This window comes from Pipistrellus hanaki, assembly GCF_964339955.1.
Source record: "Pipistrellus hanaki genome assembly, chromosome: 2".
Taxonomy (NCBI): domain Eukaryota; kingdom Metazoa; phylum Chordata; class Mammalia; order Chiroptera; family Vespertilionidae; genus Pipistrellus; species Pipistrellus hanaki.
Window position 1 is genome coordinate 77,799,881 of NC_140504.1, and position 18,721 is coordinate 77,818,601.

Consider the following 18,721-nt stretch of genomic DNA (forward strand, 5'->3'; position numbering starts at 1 on the left):
TAATATACAAGTCCACCTTTGTATATTAACAGAGTTAATTACTTAACAGGTATTTCAGAACTATATTAGAATATATAGTTAGGACGGTACCTTAGAGGTGTCTTCAGCACCTACTTTGTATAACAGAAGAAAAGAACTAAAACCAGGGAAGTTATGATTGCAATGTTCACAAAACAAGTTCACATCTATAATTCTATGTAGGATGTGGGCTAATTTACATTGTGACTCATTTAACAACAATGAAAAATATTCCCTAACTTATTATTGGCTCTAAAGAGCTTGAGTTACCAATATTAATTCTCCAACTTATATGTGGAAAAGTACATATTACTGTTTGTGTAACTGTATTTTTAGAATCATGGCTACAATACCAAATAAATAGAAGCATGTAAATAGTGTTGTATTTGTTCTATAACAAATTCATGTTTACTTGGCATTACCAATACTCTGTGATATTTTAGAAAAATGGGGGGTAGGGGAAACAGATTATTTCAGTTTATCAGAGAGCTTTAATTATAGTAGTAGTGTAGTAATAGTGTTTGATTACCAAAATTGATTCCAGCCTTAATGAAGTAGCATCCATTTTCCTGAACCTTGGTTGGCTTGTCATGGTAACTTTTACTTGTAAAGGCAGTTTCCTTGTCTTGGTGGCATGTGCTACTCTGATTTTCCCCACACACACTTCCTGTGCAACCTTTTGTTCTAATTTACTACTCTCTCTTAAAATTAGCAATATCCAAGTTTCTTTCCTTAATTATTTTTATTTCTACCCCCACAATCTTTGTTTTTTCAGATATTTTTATGGTTTCAATAATCTTCTCTGCATATGTGATTTCTAGTACTATACTTTCAGCCTTTTTGCAACTACTAATCAACCTACTACTGCCTGTTAAGTAGGTTCATTTTTATATTTGCTGGCATATCTAGTTTAATATGTGCACATCTGAACTCATTACCTTCTTAACATCCAAACCAACTTATCCTTCTTATTCTCCTCTTTCTGTTAATGTCACATTCATCTACAATTATTCAGCCTCAAAGCCTAGGAATAGTTTCTCTTTATCATATAACTTTCCCTCATTTTTGGCATTCAAAGTGTATTCAACACTTGTAGATTGTATGTCTGAAGTGTTCTCTCATCTGTCCTCAATTTTGCATTTCTCCCTTTCAATCCTAAGTCATCTCTTTATTAACTCTTTCCAGAACATTGCTAGAGTGATCTGTTGGTCTCTCAACCTCTGAAAGTCTTTGTAAGTTACCCTGCAACATATGTTATACTAACCTAACTAAAGCATACCTTAGTTAGTGCTCAAAGGCTACCAATGGTCCCACTGGCTAGCAGTGTTTTTGTTAAGGTTTTTCGAGGAAATGGCTCCATGCCACCTTGCTATTGCTTTGTGTTGTTGTGTTTTTTTTTCACTTTGGTATGGGTTCCCTATCCAAAGGCTTCTTAAATTTAAAGAACATACAAACCAAAGGTAGGTCATACACTGTTCTCAGAAAATAGTATGTTCTGTCCTGTGGTCTTCATTTGTGCAGCAACTTGTTCTCCCATCACCCTCTATTATAATCCTGTTCCTCCTTCAAAGTACACCTCAAAAGCCAAACTATCAATGAGAACTTATTTGAATGAATTTTATTGTCCTTCTCTTAAATTCTCAAATACCTGTATATACAAGATGGTTTACAGTTGTGAGTATGCACAACACAAAGTTTATTCCTGCACTATTATTTATTAACTAGAGGTCTGGTGCATGAATTCATGCACATGCACAGGTGGAGTCCCTCCAGGTGGCCTGCAGGATCAGGCCCCAGCCTCGCAAACCCGCAGCCCCGCCTGGCACCCCACCATGTCCTGGCGCTGCTTCCTCACATGCTCCACCATCCCACTTGCAGGGTGATTGATCAAGGCCAGGCTCCCCAGCCCACCTCCCTCAGTGCCTGGGAGCCAGGTGGCAGCCCCGCCCCCACCACCTCACTGGTGTCTGTCTGCAGGGTGATCAGCAGGACAATTCAGGCCCCCACTCACCTGCTCCACAATCCCGATGCAGTCCCGGCTCTAGTTGGAGACCATCAAGGCCAGGAGTGCCTCCACTGCTGCCCGCTGTCAGTGCCACATCACTGACATCCATTGCCCCTGGTGGTCAGCGCACATCATAGCAAGCAGTCGAACTCCTGGTACTCCAGTTGAACAACTGCCCAAGGGGACAAGTTGCATATTAGGCTTTTATTATATGGGATTTGTATTTTTCCAATTGAACCAATGTAAGTCTCCTTTTCCCCATCCCTGTACATATTGTTCATAACACTTAGAATACAAAAACCTAGGATAGTATCCTTGCAGAAGATTTTATATACAGTATGTGCTTAGTAACTATTGTTTAAATGGAATTATTCTACACAAGAGGCCCGGTGCACGAATTCATGCACATTGCAAGGAAATTAGTTAGAAGAAATATTTTAATTTTGCTATTCACCTTTTCTCTATAATAGAAGTGTCAGAGATTAAAGAAAAGTAGTAAAATGTATATGATAATAATATGTAATTTATTAATAAATAAATAATAACAACATGATATAATAATAACAAAGACATGATATAAAAACAACAAAAACATGATATAAAAACAGCATTGATATAAACAATGACTGGTAAATTAATTAAACTTGTTCTAATATCTCTCAGTATGCCACATTAAGAGTAAAAACACTTTCAGAGTGCTTGACTAATTTCCCTTGTGATGAAGTATTTACAACTTTAATGTCACACATTCTCCAAACTCAAGAGAAAGCAACATATAACTGACCATGTCTGAAAACGGGTTCAGGTAGGAATATTCCTACTCTGTCTAGCGTTTGTTCTTGTGATTTATTAATTGTCATTGCAAAAGCTGGTATCATGGGAAACTGTTTTCGAATAAATTTAAATGGGAGGCCAGTGTCAGACAAGGACAGATAAATTCTTGGAATCAGAACAACCTCTCATTCTGCAGATCCTGTTAATACTTCAGCTTCGATTACGTTAGGTCACAATCCTTTGATAATAAATCTAGTAACATTACAAATGCCCCGTTTACTATTAAGATATCTCAGTAGCATGATGATTGCACCTACTTTCAATTTTAATTTATGACATGACATTCCCAAAGGTGTAATATTATTAAGAAATTCGATGGGGCCCTAACCGGTTTGGAGCAGTGAACAGTGTGTCAACCAGTAGACTCAAGGGTCCCAGGTTTGATTCCAGTCAAAGGTATGTACCTTGGTTGGAGGCACATACCCAGTAGGGAGTGTGCAGGAGGCAGCTGATCCATGTTCCTTACTCCCCATCCCTCTCCCTTCCTCTCTGTAAAAAAATCAATAAAATGTATATATTTTTTAAACAAATAAATTTTATGAGAAAATTTTCCTTTGAGGCATCGTACGTTGAATCAATGGAATCATCATTCAAATAGGTGTGGAAATTTCCATTGAGTATGTTCAAAATTTTTTCATTTAATTTTTGAACATCATAATTTTTAAGACAAAGAATTGCATGTTTAGATATATTTTTAATATTATCTATAGATATACTATTTCCAAAGGTAGTTTCAATAATAGATCTGTTACAAATAATTTCATGGGGGATTTCAATAATATCCATTCCTAAATAAAAACTGCTATCAAGTTTTCCATCTCCAAGTTTTACATCATTCATTATAAGCAGAATCCTCTGAACTCATATTTGTTTTAAGAGGAAAATTTCTGAAACATCCCCAAATACTAAAGTAGTTTAAACTTGTTTTTACTACTGCTAATTGCATAGCATTGGGCACAACACTGAGACATTGTCGAAAATCCCCTCAGAGGAGAACTTTCCTGCCAAATGCAACATTCAAATTCACAATCTTTCTTAGTAATCTATCTATGATGTTTATAGCATGATTGGATGCCATGGTGCATTCATCAATAATAAGAAGTTGGGCCTTTTTAATGGTTTTAGTAATTTCACTTTTTATATAAAGTCTAGAAATTGAAGTTTCATTTAATAAAATTGGTAATTTATATTGGGAATGAAAGGTTCTTCCACCAACAAGTAAATTTGCAGCAGTTCCTGTAGATGCTGTGGGTAAAACAGTACCACCATGATCTCTAATATAATGTATTAAAACTTTATAAAGATATGTTTTGCTACTTCCACCTGGACCATCCAAGAAAAAGTATATGGGGTGTACAGATTGATCTTTGATGGCGGAAGTTAAAGTCTGAAAAGCTACCAACTGTTCATCGTTCAGAGAATTTATCAAAACCTCTGCCTGTTGTCACTCATAGCATTCATTAATAAAGGGTAGTCTGGAAGTTTGAAATGCGAACATTTCATTCCATGCAATATGAATACTAGAATTTTGTTAAGGGCATGCATTTCACTGTTCACACGGCTCTTTCTCTTCAGTGTAATTTCCAACAGAAATCTTCAATAAAATTAGGTTTATTCTTATCCCATAATTTGTTTGCATCAGAAGGACATCCAAACATGCAAATATATGCAAAAAGTTGCCAGAGTTGCTTGGGCATATTAAGGATGATCGCATTGTCAATTGTATCTTTCCAGATAGTGTCATCAATTAATAATTCTCTATGTTTAGCAGCTTCACTAAATGTAACATAAATTACACCTCCTACAGTTCGCAGATCAGCAAAACTTATTGCACCTTTTACATGCAGAAGCAAAAGTCTAAGGTAATATCATTCTGGTTCTCTAAAGCTCACAGTGAACAGTCTACCTAATACTTTATTCCCATCCTTTTGGTGTTTTCTCGACGAAGAATTATTAAACACATACTGTTGTGGAATCTCCCAATAATAATAATTACGTGCATTGGAATCTTCTCTATTTAATAAGAACCAAACCATCTAAGTTGAGTTATGCCATTTAGCCTATCTGTAACTTCAGTAAAATCATAGATATGAAACCACAAATTTTTATTATTTGGCAAGTGAATAGTTAATCTTGTGATTGCGTGAGATTGGTCATGCTTTTGCATTGCAAAAAGTCTCCAAACAGCCTCAAGAGCACTCACATGCCTAGAGTCAATGAAGGCCTGTACTTCGTCATGATTGATAATATTTTTCGGAAACTTGAATATTTGCACCATTGGGCCCTTTATAGATGTATTTAAATAAATATTTGACACTCTTAATCTATGTTCAGATTTTAACATTTGTTTGACAGTTATATTAAAGGCACAAATAGGGATTAGAAGGGACAATCCAAGTGTTATTGACAACTTTATTTGCAATAGACATGGTGTTACCAGATCTTAGTTTGTATTTGGGATATCCATCAATATTTACAATGGTCTCATTTTGAAATTCTTTCGAATATCCCTTTGAACATTTTTCATTTTTCACACATGGACTATTTGGATTTTGTATTCCACATGTACCATATTTGATTTTACAATTTGAAAAAGTTGAGGACACTGGTCTTTATCTGGAATTTCTGCCTTAACTATATGATCAATGTCATCTACCATTCATAATTTGGACTCACTATCTAATATCAATAATATGTGAGCTTGAGGCAGTCCATGTTTCTGAAATTTAATGACATGAATTTTAGCTGTAACTTTGCCAAATAAAAAGAATTTACATATCTCATTTAAAAGAGCTTTCAGGCTGGGACCAGTTTGGCTCAGTGGATAGAGTGTCGACCTGCAGACTGAAAGGTCTCGGGTTCGATTCTGGGCAAGGGCATGTATCGTGGTTGCGGGCACATCCCCGGTGGGGGGTGTGCAAGAGGCAGCTGATCGATGAGTCTCCCTCATTGATGTTTCTAACTCTCTATCCCTCTCTCTTCCCCTCTGTGAAAAATCAATAAAATATATTAAAATAAGTATGTAAGTAAGTAAATAAATAAATAAAAGAGAGTTCAGGTTAATATTAAAAACACTGGTTACCAAGTCAGGTCTGTTTTCAACATTTTTCCAGCATTGTAAATTGTTTGTAATATCTACCCATTTTGGGTTGGATGTCATGGGTATAAATAAATTGGGCTTGCCAACAGCAAGCTGACCAAGGGTGGATTCTGTGAGAAATCGGGCTCCCACCTCCCTGCTGTCAGAGTCCAGGGTGCAGGTGAACAAGATTTGGGGCTGTCAGGGTGTGGACAGCAAGCTGACCAACAGCCAGTTCCATGAGGAATGGGGCTTTCGCCTCCCTGCTGTCAAGGTCATGGGTGCAGGTGAAAGGGATTCAGGGCTGTCAGAGTGTGGACAGCAAGGTCTGGGTCAGAGCTCATCATAGCTACCAGCTGGTCATCTGGTCATTGGTCATTCTAGTCATTACACCGTAACAGTTTCTGGGCTTTTATTATATAGCATGGTTGAGCCACATTGGTAGAATAACCACTAATAAACACATGAGTTTATAATTAATGTTTGTGATATTTCCTGTAAACTGGAAAAGCTTAGATTTGTTTTAGCTGTGGCCTTTTGAGAAAAGTTTATATGAACTCCAAAATCAAACTGTGTCCTATTCTTAAAACAAAATCATATTTCTAGTCAACTTGATGTTTAAAATAAAAAAAAGGAAAATGCTAAGTATAATAAATATGAATAGGTTAAACACTTTTTTTTTTTTTGAAGGAGAACCAAAATTGGTACAAATAAGTAGAAATGGGATGTTCCTTTGACTGAACTGGAGTCTTTTACCAAGTTGTTCAACATATTCTTTGAGAAATGCTGTATGTTCTCAGCGTTTATCTTAGTTTGTGCAATGTACCTTCTTTGCTTGTCTTGGATGTTCTTTTCTTTCTTTGGGTTTTAATTTTTTTAACTTTTAATCTTTCATTTTTCCTAAAAGATTATTTGCTGTGTTTATTGCCCCTTCTAATATGATTTTTCTTTTATGTCTAATTTTTGATTTCTATCACCTTATTTTTTACTTTTTCTAATCCTGATATATGTCATTCATTTATATCTTACTAGAGGCCTGGTGCACAAATTCATGCACAGGTGGGGTCCGGCCAGCCCTCCCTGATCGGGACCAATCGGGCCAGGCCAGCTGTGGGGAGGGGATGCGGGAGGTTGGCTGGCCAGCCCCACCATCAATCAGGGTAGGGGGACCATTTGGGGGCAGGGCCAGCTGTGCGGAGGAGCCACAGGTTAATATTAAATTTGGTGGTTGGCTAGCTAGCCCACCCCCAATTGGGGTAGGGAGGGCTGATCAGGGGTGGGGCCAGTTGGGGGGGAGGGGCCTCAGGCCATTGGTGAGATGACCCTGCCCCCAATCAGGGTTTGGGGGCGGGGTTCAATAAATTCCACTTTTGAGTGAGATCACATGATACTTGTCTTTTTTGACTAACTTACCGTATTTTCTGGTGTATAAGACGACTTTTGAAACGAAAAAAAGTCAACCGAAAATCGGGGGCAAAAGACCAAAATTGCACAAAAATTGCCTGCAGATATTGACGGCAAAGTAAGTCTTTCCTTTGAAGTGGGGGGTAGTCTTATACAGCGAATATAGGCCTAAACCTATGTTTTAACTGTAAAATTAGGGGGTCGTCTTATACGCCGGAAAATATGGTATTTCACTTAGTATGATACTCTCCAGGTCCCTCCATGCTATCTCAAAGGGTAAGAGATCCTTTTTTTTTTTTTTCTGCTGCATAGTATTCCATGGTGTAAGTGTACCACAGCTTTTTTATTCACTCATTTACTGATGGGCACTTGGGCTGTTTCCAGGTCTTAGCTATTGTAACTTGTACTGCTATGAACATAGGGGTGCATATATTCTTTATGTCTTCAGGTTCCTTAGGATATAGTCCTAGATTAAGTAGATCACTGGGTCAAATGGGAGTTCCATTTTTAATTTTTTGAAGAAACTCCATACTATTTTCCATAATGGCTGCATCAGTCTGCACTGCCACCAGCAGTGTATTAGGGTTCCCTCTTCTCCACATCCTCACCAGCACTTGTCATTGGTAGCCATTCTGACAGGTGTGAGGTGATAACTCATTGTCATTTTAATTTTCATCTCTCTGATGATTAGTGGCTTTGAGCATTCTTTTCATGGCCTTCTGGGAGTCCCCTATGGGGAAGTGTCTATTTAGGTCCTTTGCTTTAAAGTTACTTTTTAAATGGTTCCAATGTTTATAAATAAAATGTACTCATAAATAATTCTGAAGGTTATAGATGAAGACAACCTCAATCAACTGCCAAACAAATACTAAAAATATTACAAATTAAAACCATTTTATAAAATGGATTTAATTTATCCATTAGTTTCTGACAGCTGGCTTTGAAATAAGACATAATCATACCATGTAAAAACTAAAAATAATAATGCGTACAATTGTATAGTCATTCACAATGTTAGTGGACTAAATGGGTCTGTTTGCCTGTGCACATAAAGCCCAATACAACACAAACAGAAGCTCACAGTAAAGACAGTAAGGAAGTGGCCCATGCTCAGACATCTGGCTCCCCAGCAGCTTCCAAGGGCTGGGTTATACAGGGGAAAATCAATAACCCCGTTGACTAAGGAAGTTCGTATTGCAGTCCACATTGGATATTATCAAAAAGGAAGGGAGCAAACAGGACCAGCTCCATGCTTTTCAATCACCCCAGGAAGTAACTGGCACTGTTCCACCAGATAAGGGGGTGGGAGGGATAAAACCTGATGGGAAGTGTCTCTCACTGAGAGCATGCACAGTTGAAGACAGGATGGCATGAGGGACACGCATATGTGGCATATGACTAAGGAGAACTATGCAACATGTACAGTGAAAGCTAAAATGGCAATCATAAAGAAGAAGGGTGAAGAAGGTTTTTAGCCTGTGAAAATATGGGTAAAAAGACTAGATAGGCCCGGACAGTGTGGTTGAATGTCAACCTATGAACCAGGAAGTCACTGTTCAATTCCCAGTCAGGGCACATATCCCAATTATGCCCCAATTGACTAATTATCTGTCTAGACTTAGAGGGACATACGCAGGTAACCAGGGGTCAGCAATAACAGTACTACAAAGTCTAGACAGCTGAGCCAAACCTGAGTACATGACACACAAGACAGAATTTATATGCAATCACACAGAGCTTATTCACCTATTCCTAGTGGGTCCTAAGCTCCAGCAAAGGCCACCCGGTGATGCACAATGAAGGACAGACAATGAAAACAGAGACAGGCGGCTGCAGTTGCTTCAGGCTCACACAGCAGAGCAGTTAGGGGCTCGTCTCTCAGAGCAACATGGAGTCCTCCTCTATCAGGCAGGAGACATCGACTGAAGAAGGTCCAGTGCTTATATAGCCGTAGTAAACAACTTGTGTCTTACCAGTGTGGGCCGGACTGTGTGCTTTCTGCTAGGAGCAGGGCATTTACATCAAGATAGAGGGGCTTTCACTATGTTTATAACATTTTGGAAGTTACAGAGTATTGGGGTCCCCACACAGCAAACATGTCACACAATAATCATTTCACAGATTAGAGGGGTTTTCTTATGACCATAACATTATAACAGCACATGCCTGGATTGAGGCTTGATCCCCAGTTTGGGGTGTGCAAGAGGCAGCCAATTGATGATTATCTCTCATCATTGATGTTTCTATCTCCCTCTCCATCTCCTTTCATCTCTGAAATCAATATAATATGTTTAAAAAAATAAAAAAATATTGGATAGGATAAGAGCATGGAATCCTGAAAAATCAGAGCTGCAGAAGGTACATTTTCATAGAATAAGGGAGCTGGATGAGGCCAGTTTGAATCAAAAGGAAAGAAAGGAGAAAAGGTCATAGTAAAGAGATGAAGTTTCTATGCAGTTGCAACAATACTTTTATATACATAATAGAGGACTGGTGCACAAAACTCATGCACTGTGTGTGTGTGTGTGGGGGGGGGGGGGCGGGGGGTAGGGGGGGAGGTTGTCCCTCAGTCCAGACTGCACCCTCTCCAATCTGGGAGCCCTCAGACATCCCTCTCACAATCTGGGACTGCTGGCTCCCAACTGCTCTCCTGCCTGCCAGCCCTAATCACCCCCAATCACTCCTCTGCCAGGCTGATTGATGCCTAACTACTCTCCTGCCAGCCTGATTGCCCCCAAACTGCCCTACGTGCAGGCCTGGTCATCCTAATTGCCCTCCCCTGCCAGCCATCTTGTGGTCACCATATCTGACCACATAGGGTGGCCATCTTGGAACCCATGGTGGTGGTCATCTTGTGTGAAGGTCAATTTGCATATTACTTCTTTATTATATAGGATTTTATTTTATTTTTAATTCTATATTCTATATAATGATTATTTTCTGAGAGTCTCTCATGTGTCAGGCACTAAGATAAGAACAGGGGGTACAATGAAGGACAAGAGGCTTTAACAACCCAATGTGACAGGAGCATCACCACTCTTTAAAACATAAATAAATTGTGTCAGAAAGATTAAGCAATTTGCCCACATCACTGAAAGATAAAATGATAACTGAGCTAGAATTAGTATTTACTCTTTGAGACTATGATTTCATACCAATTACAAATATTCCTATTGGATCATTTGCTCTAATAATCTGACTATATATCTGTCAATTTAAGAAACATCCAGACCTATAAAGAATTTCTATGAGCTTACTTGAGCCAAACTGATGCTGTATGCCAGGGAACAAGATTTCAAATTCTCAGTTTTTGCTGTTTCTTTTATGCATCTAAGATTAAGGAGGGGACATAAGGAAGATTACAGGAAGGTGGAACAAAGAAAGATTAGGATTGGATTACAAAATAGTTAAGATTATGTACTCCCTTTCAAGCAAGGGTCTAGAAAGGCGGTTCATGCATTGGAAGGAGGGGTCTGAAAAGAGCCATTTCATAGGTGTGTTCACCTGGATGCACAAAAACAATGGTCAGGGTGTGCTTAAGGCAAAGATAAGCCTTTTACTAACTAAATTATATGCCTGGGGTGAAACTACCCACCTGGACCCCCAGTTAAAAAATTTGATCAGATCATCCTGGGAGGTTACTTTCCACAGAGCCCCCTTTTTTATCCACATATTTATATTTTTCTCAACCACAACAAAATCAAAAGTAACACTGCTGACGGCAAAAAAAAAAAAAAAAAAAAAAGTGCTTTTACTTGAAACCAAATTTTTATGCAGATTTGTGCCTCTAGTATAAACACATTTTTTATACACAATCTCATGAACACAAATTCTCAATTCTAAATTGGCAAGCTTTGGTCTATGCCATGTTTGGATACTTTGGGGAAAAAGTAATTGAAGGAAGAGAGACTTTTATCCCTGAACTGGATTTGTTAATCCAAAACTATTCTGGCGTTCATTACCTTTTCAGTGATTCACCAGCCTATCGGTCTACTGTAGAAATGAAAACTGCATTTATTTTTCTTTCTCTAATCTCTCCTTCTTAATTGCCATATTGGAAAAAAAAAAAAAAAGGAAAATAAGAAAGAAACAGTTGTTTGCTGTCCAAATTCTCTGGAGCAGTAGCCAAATTAATCCTTTTGTTTGTGTTTCTCCAGTTCCAGAAACAAGTAGCATGCAAAGTAGCAATAAAAAGACTCCCTTAAGAGGCAACAAAAAGAAGATGCCTAGACATTAACCTTGACTGGGAGAGCCCTGCAGTCATTTGCATCTTACTTTGGAAACAGCCCCTGAGGTTATGAGGAAAGGGGTATGTGTGTGCTGGGGGATGAGGAGGGGAGAGGTAAAAACTGGGGCTGGGTTAAGAAGTAAGCCTGCTTGGCGGTTCCCTAGGTGTCAGTCTGTAAGAGAAAGCTGGTAAACACTGTTAATCTTGTCTTCTTAGACCATGTCACCTTCTTTCTTGATCTGTTATCAAGAAAGACAATACCTCTGGTCTGAGTGATGAATCAGGATCTGTGTAAACTAATCTTGATGTCTCATGTTTTTTGAAAGATATTTTCATTTTCAGCCTCCCTTGCAGCTACCAGTAACTATTGGACCCAATTCTGTAAAACGCTGTGAAAGAAATAAAATGTTAGAGCAGTGCTGCCTGGTGCTAATACCGGAAAAGTCAGTGAGTACAATTTCCCCGACCTTATTGGAAGTGGAGTTTTTGTGATATCTTTAGAAAGTGAATTTTCTAAGACTGGCACAGGAGAGTGAATGGGTTTTATTTGTGTTGAATTATATCCCTTGGTGTATGAAGTCCCATTGTCTGCAAACCAGTCCTGGAAAATGTACAGCTGGGGAGGCTCAGTAGAGCTGAAAGCAGGACCATTGTCCAGTGACCCTGTCTCACGGTGAAGCTGAGTCCACTGTAACATCAGGCTAGATTCAGTCCATCAGTCCATTGTGTGGGTCCCACATGACAATGAGCCACATGGGCAAGTGCAAGGGGTGTGCCCCCTCCAACAGGGGTTCCAGGAGTACAGGCAAGCAGGAGAGGCACAAGAGCAAGAGAGAGAACTCCCTTTGTTCAAATCTTCCCACATTTGCAGTGTCCACACCTATTTTTGGCCACTGACTTGTTCCCAATGTGACTGACAGCTATGCATCTTCTTACATCACCCAGACTTCACTGGGCTTGTATCTATTGTCCAGTTCCTCACCCCAATGATCTGCAGGGACAGACAGCTTTCTGGCAAAGCCATATAAATGGCATGTCTATATTACTTAGTCTTCCCTTAATTTATTTCCTGTTATTTAATAACCAAGTTATAACAGTATCAGTACCAGTTTTTCTTCTTTCTCATTTATGAAACTGTGGTGATGTTGTACCCACACCAGAGGTGAGGAGAAAAGCATTCCAGAAGAGAAGAGACATAAATGTTAGGTAGAAACTATCAGAGTGAAGAGGTAGGGAGTAGGAGTTCAGGCAGAAAGAATACTCTACAAAAATGCCCAGAGGCAAGAAACAGCATGGGAGCTTAAAGAAAATATAAGAAACTTAGTATGACCAAGTTATAAAGCACAATGCTTGGAATAGTTAAAACTAAATTGGGGCGCTAGAAAATGATCAGATCATGAAGGGCCCTGTAAGCCACATTAAGGAGTTTATATTTTCAAAAGGAAAAAATCAATTGGAGTTTCTGAAAGCTTTTAATTAAGAGTAGCGATAGTGTTACAGAAAACCGAAGAACCAAGCAATACTTAGAGAGATGGAGTTACATTTATTAAGTGAAGGTCCAGAGGAAAATGTCTCTCAAATTCTGGGCCCCACCATGGAGGAATTTCCCCTATTTATATGATTTTACCTTCTTTGTCTCCCAGATATGGGGTGTTTCTGGTCTCCTTTGCAAGTTCTTAAAGAGCCCCTATGTGCTGGGGCCTTGAGACCTCAACCAAAGGCCTGGCCTGGTGCCAGCACTGATAATTTTGTCCTGGGAAGTTTAATGACCACTCTGAAGTGGGAGTAGTCTCATTTTCCATATTATTTAAGCAAGCAAGCATTTACAGAAGCCAAGTAGCAGAGTTACAATTTCAAACAGCAGTTTTTATATAAGATGGATGCTTCAATAGGATTAGATTAACACCTGAGGGAGGGGGTGATATATGGGACATTGTTAGAGTCTGGGGAAACATTCAAATTGCTATTATAATAATTTTGATCAATGATGATGTAGAAGACTGAATAAACCCAAGCGACACTTAGAGAAATGGAGTTACACAGCTTAATTATACCAGCGGTCTCAGAGGAGTTTCCTCCAAAGTCTGAGCAAACCAATTTGGTGGAAGTTCTTTTTTATCCCCTTTGGTTTCTTTGTTCCCCAAATATGGATTTGGACTTCTAGACCTTTTGTGGGCTTTGCAAGAAGCCCCATGGGTTGGGATAGGGGTCTGGAGATCATATCTAAGGATGGCACCAGTGCTGATAACCCCACTCCAGGGGGTTGTGTATTGTTCATGGTTTATGGCCTCTGTAAAATGTGAATAATTAGGTAACAGATCTTACAACACCAGAATGTGGAGGAAAGGAGCAGTCACTTAATTATAGGGTATCAAGAATGCACATTAGGTTACTGGCACAGATTCAGATTGCTAGCACCCCCTGCCCCAAACATCAGGGTTACATTGGAATTAGCCTTTTAGCCTTCTCAAAAACAGTAGTAATGGAGAGAATTGGATGGAATGTACAAATAGTTAGAAAGCAAAATAAGTAGAAGTCTGACAGTGAATAAATACAGGAAAAAAGACAAAAATTAGGATTACCTCCCAGTTGCTTCTTCTGGCAACTGTGTAGATGTAAGTGATGTCAATCCCTGTAAGACCAGGTTCACGGGGAATTTGAAGTTTTGTGAGCCCTCAAAGGAGAAATAGAAGTCTGAGACTCTGGAGTGAGAATGGAATGGATACAAGCATGGAGGCCAGGATAGGTTCAATGAATTTTTGGACGATAGGGAGAATTTTGGTGTGACTAAAGCAGAAATGTGAAACAACCCATGATTTAAAGTAACAGGTCTCTCTTTACTGTGTGTGAAACGCATTCAGAGAAACAAGGTAGATTCTTGGACTCCACCATTAGAAGATTGCTCCCTTGGATGCCAAGACTAGGATAAAAAATTTGCATATTTAATAGGAATCCTATTCTAATTATTATTAAGCATGCATATGAACTAAGAATTATACTTGGAGAAATACTGACTTAAGAGGAAGACAAAGACATGGGAAAATTTAGAGAGATAGAAAGAGAATCAAAATAGTGTTGATGTAAGGAAAGGGTAGGGGCATTTTAGAAACTGTAGTCAATCAGCTGTACTAAAATTAGAACAGTGCTGTGTTGAATTTTGTTTTAGTAATCTAAGCAAGATTGAAAACGCTGTCAAATGCAAGGGGAGGAGCCTCAAATAAAAGAAGGAAGAGTTGAACATTTTCTTGTATGTTTTTCTGACATTTAGTTGCCACTCAGTAGTTACTAATAAATAAAGTCCATTTTTTTTCAAATATCCTATTATTTTTTCCTCATAAACAGTTTTTAAATTTTACTGAAGATACTTCAAATTTTTCCCTTTAATTATAAAATTAAGAATCACAAATATCAAAACTGAAAGGGATTAAGAGTGACAGAATATGCCACCCTAAAATATGCCTCTTTGAAATTGAATTATTTTGAGCTGATTATTTTGAGAAATGGCAGACATAGGAGGAACTCTAAAAATAAAGTAGAAGTTACTAATTTGTAAGGGAAATTTACATTGATAAAGGAAGCCTCTGTTTGTAAGTGTGTGTGTGTGTGTGTGTGTGTGTGTGTGTGTGTGTGTTACATACTGTTGAATTGGCTCTGTCTCCTGGTGACCCTATGAATGAGTGATGTTCACAATGTTCTGTCAACAGCCCAGCTCATCCCCTGCAGACTTGTGCCTGTGGCTTTTATGAAGTCAACCTATCTCATATTTGGTCTTCCTCTTTTCCTGTGCCTTCTATTTTTCCCAGTATCATTGTCTTTTCCAAAGAATCCTGCCTTCTCATAAGTTCCCGAAGTAGGATATCTTCAATATTGTCCAAGAAGAAAAGCATGATTCACTAGAAACTCTTACCAATTGAAAAAGCACCCATTTAAATCTATATAACAAAACTTACACTGTTTACCTTACTTTTCCTGGTCATCTCCCTATAACTTGCCTCCCTCATACCCTTCCCCCTTTTATCTTTAAACATGGTATTTAAACCTGAATCCTAAACCACATCTGAGAGTCACTCATTTTTTCCTGGGTTATTGCCCATTTAATCAGGCTATACCTGTCAATAATCTGTTTGTTTTCTCTTGTTAGTCTGTCTTTTATTACAGGGACACTGGGCCAAAAACTTAGGAAAATTATTTTTCCTTTCCCTATAGAATGCAAGATTGATATTACAGATAAATAGCAGAAAATTATATATTCTATTACTGAGAAAAGGGTATATAATTGGCATAGGGCAGTGTTTCCTAAAGTGTGGTACACATACCCCTAGGGGTACGGGAAGAGTTTGGTGGGGGTACTCGTTGCACCGGAGTTTGGTGGGGATATGCACTGCACTGTGCTTAGCTGCGCCTAATTCTACGTTCTCATGAGTACGAGGGGTACTCAGCATTACGAAAATTATAGAAGGGGTACACATATGTCAAAAGTTTGGGAAACACTGGCATAAGGCATGCAAACTGATTATTTGATGAATTTTTATAAAAGGTGATGTACTTTAAATTTGGCCTCTGATTATAAAACAAAAATATTGTGCTTATGGGAGAAAAGAATCCAAGGACGTATAAGAATAACAAAATCAAAATCTAGTCTCAATAGACTCACATTCATGAAGTAAAGTCTATAAACTAAGGCATTAATATCATAAGATATATCATATGAGGAAAAAAAGAAGTTATAAAGGAAATTATGAGACTTTCTACTTGGAAATAAATTAAGAAAGTACACAGAAAGTCAAACATTTAAAAAGCAAATCTTTTTACTTATGAAACAAAACAGCTAATAATGATGCATTATAAACAGTGATAGGAAGTGGGGAGTGACAGAAAGGAGTTGTAAAATACAGTCCATTGGTATTAGAGATTAATTAATTTAAATCAAGTATATATAGATGCTAAATTCTGATACATGAAAGATAAAAGTAAAGTTATACGAGTTTCCTTTGTGCAAGTGAGCCCAGTAATAATACCCCTAGCATCTTCTCACTTTAGGAAGGAAAAAAGGAAAGAAGGACAGAAGGAGTAAGAAAGGAAGGATATTCTTCTAAGGTTGTCATGTTGTCTGGAAGCTCTGCAACTTATTTTTCACCACAAAAATTCAATTTCTAAGTTTACAAACATAATTTTCTTTGCAAGATGCCGTCAATTGCTTTTAATTTGTTTTGTTATTTTAAATTTTTAATATTGGTACTATTGTAGATGTTTTCCTCCCATATGCCCATCTCCACCCACATCCACCTCCACCTCCCTTGTCCTCCACCACACTTGCAGCCAGGCCAATTTAGTGCACACAAGTGTTCTTCATCATTATTTTACCATGCTACCTAAGTTTTAGTAATAAGTATACTTTTAATGTCATTCAGTTTTATGATTAACTGGAGTACATTTTATACTCTACTTCCAATTAATGTATGGTTGTTCCTGGGCCCGTCTTAGAACAAACACTTTCCCTTTTGGAAACTTTCTTTAAATGCCAATCCACTAGAATAGGGGTGTCGAACTCAATCAGAGAAGGGGCCAAAATCTAAAATCCAGCCTAAATCGCGGGCCGAATGGCTTACTGAACAGTCATAAACTGACAATGTCATAAACTGACAGCGGAGTGCAGTGATGACAGCGCGGTGCGGGCCACATTGCAAGGCCTGGCGGGCTGGATTTGGCTCTCGGGCCTAGTGTTTGACACATGTGCACTAGAAGCTTCCATTATTTGGCTGACAAAAAGTGGGAGGCTACCATGAGTTGACACCCCTTGTTTCATGACTCTAACACAACAGGGTCATTCATATTGGGATGATATTACAACAGCAATTGTCCTGGTCTCTCCCTTGTTATAGTCATGATCTTTGGTCATTTTATTTAAATGCATCATTTAGTTTGACAGCAAATTATACGACAGAATAAAAGGGACCTTGGGTTGGGGGGGAGGGGATGGTGAAAAAACATTCCCAAGTAAAACTGATTTAACATCAAACAACTTCAAGGTTAACTCAGCACAATGAGTTGCTAACTTTACCAAGAAGAATGCTGGCATAGCTAAATTGGGCCATTTAACCTTGTGGGTTAAAGGAAGAAAGGTCTAGGCTGCTGCAGCCTTTAGGACCTGTGTATAGGAAATGCAAAAATTATTTAGAAAAGAAAAAAAAAAAAAAACACAACAACTAGGTGAGTTACAAAAATGTATTTCAAACATGAAAAATAGGGTCAAGTAGTGGTTAGGATTTTTAACTTATTCTCAATTTAAGAAAATAGGCTTTGAAGCTAACATTAATTTTTACCTATTTCCATTTTCTTCCCTTTAAAATTGGAGAAATGTAAATTTTTAAAACAAAGAAAGAAAAATATCACACATAACATAATCATGAATTCCTCACGAACTGACCTATTATGTTGACACAAATCCACAGTTTGAATTCTAAAAGTACATAACCAAAATTGCCTGGGAACTTATTCCTGGGCATTACCAAGCCACTCTTTCCAAAACATGTGGGAGACTTGTCCTGGCTGGTGTGTCTCAGTTGGGCACCGGCCTATGCATCAAAGATTACTGGTTCAATTCCTGGCCAGGCCACATGCCCATGTTGGAGGCTCAATACCCAGTACAGGGTGTGCAGAAGGCAGCCAATTGATGTTGCACTCTTACATCAATGTTTCTCTCTTCCTCTCTCTCTAAAAATCAATAAACTATTTAAATATATATATATATATATATATATATATATATATATATAAAAGATTTAAGATATTCCTAACTATCACTACATTCATATTTCAGTGTAAATGAATGAGGTGTTTCCACAGTCTTGTGGACCAAAAGGAAGGAAAACTGAGAGGAAATGACACGACATCAATAAAACAGCCTTAGTGAGATTGATACTTTAGCAAGATGAAAATAGGGGTGCCAACAGACTTGGAAGTAGTATCTACACTAATAAAAGAGAAATATGCAAATTGACCATACCTCCATGACACCCATCAGCCAATCAAGAGTGAGCATGCAAATTAACCCAACAAATATGGTGGGTTAATTTGCATATGTGGGGGTGGAATGGCCAGGGGGTGGGAGGGAGAGATGCCTGCTATGAGGGGGAGTGTGAGGGTGGAAGGA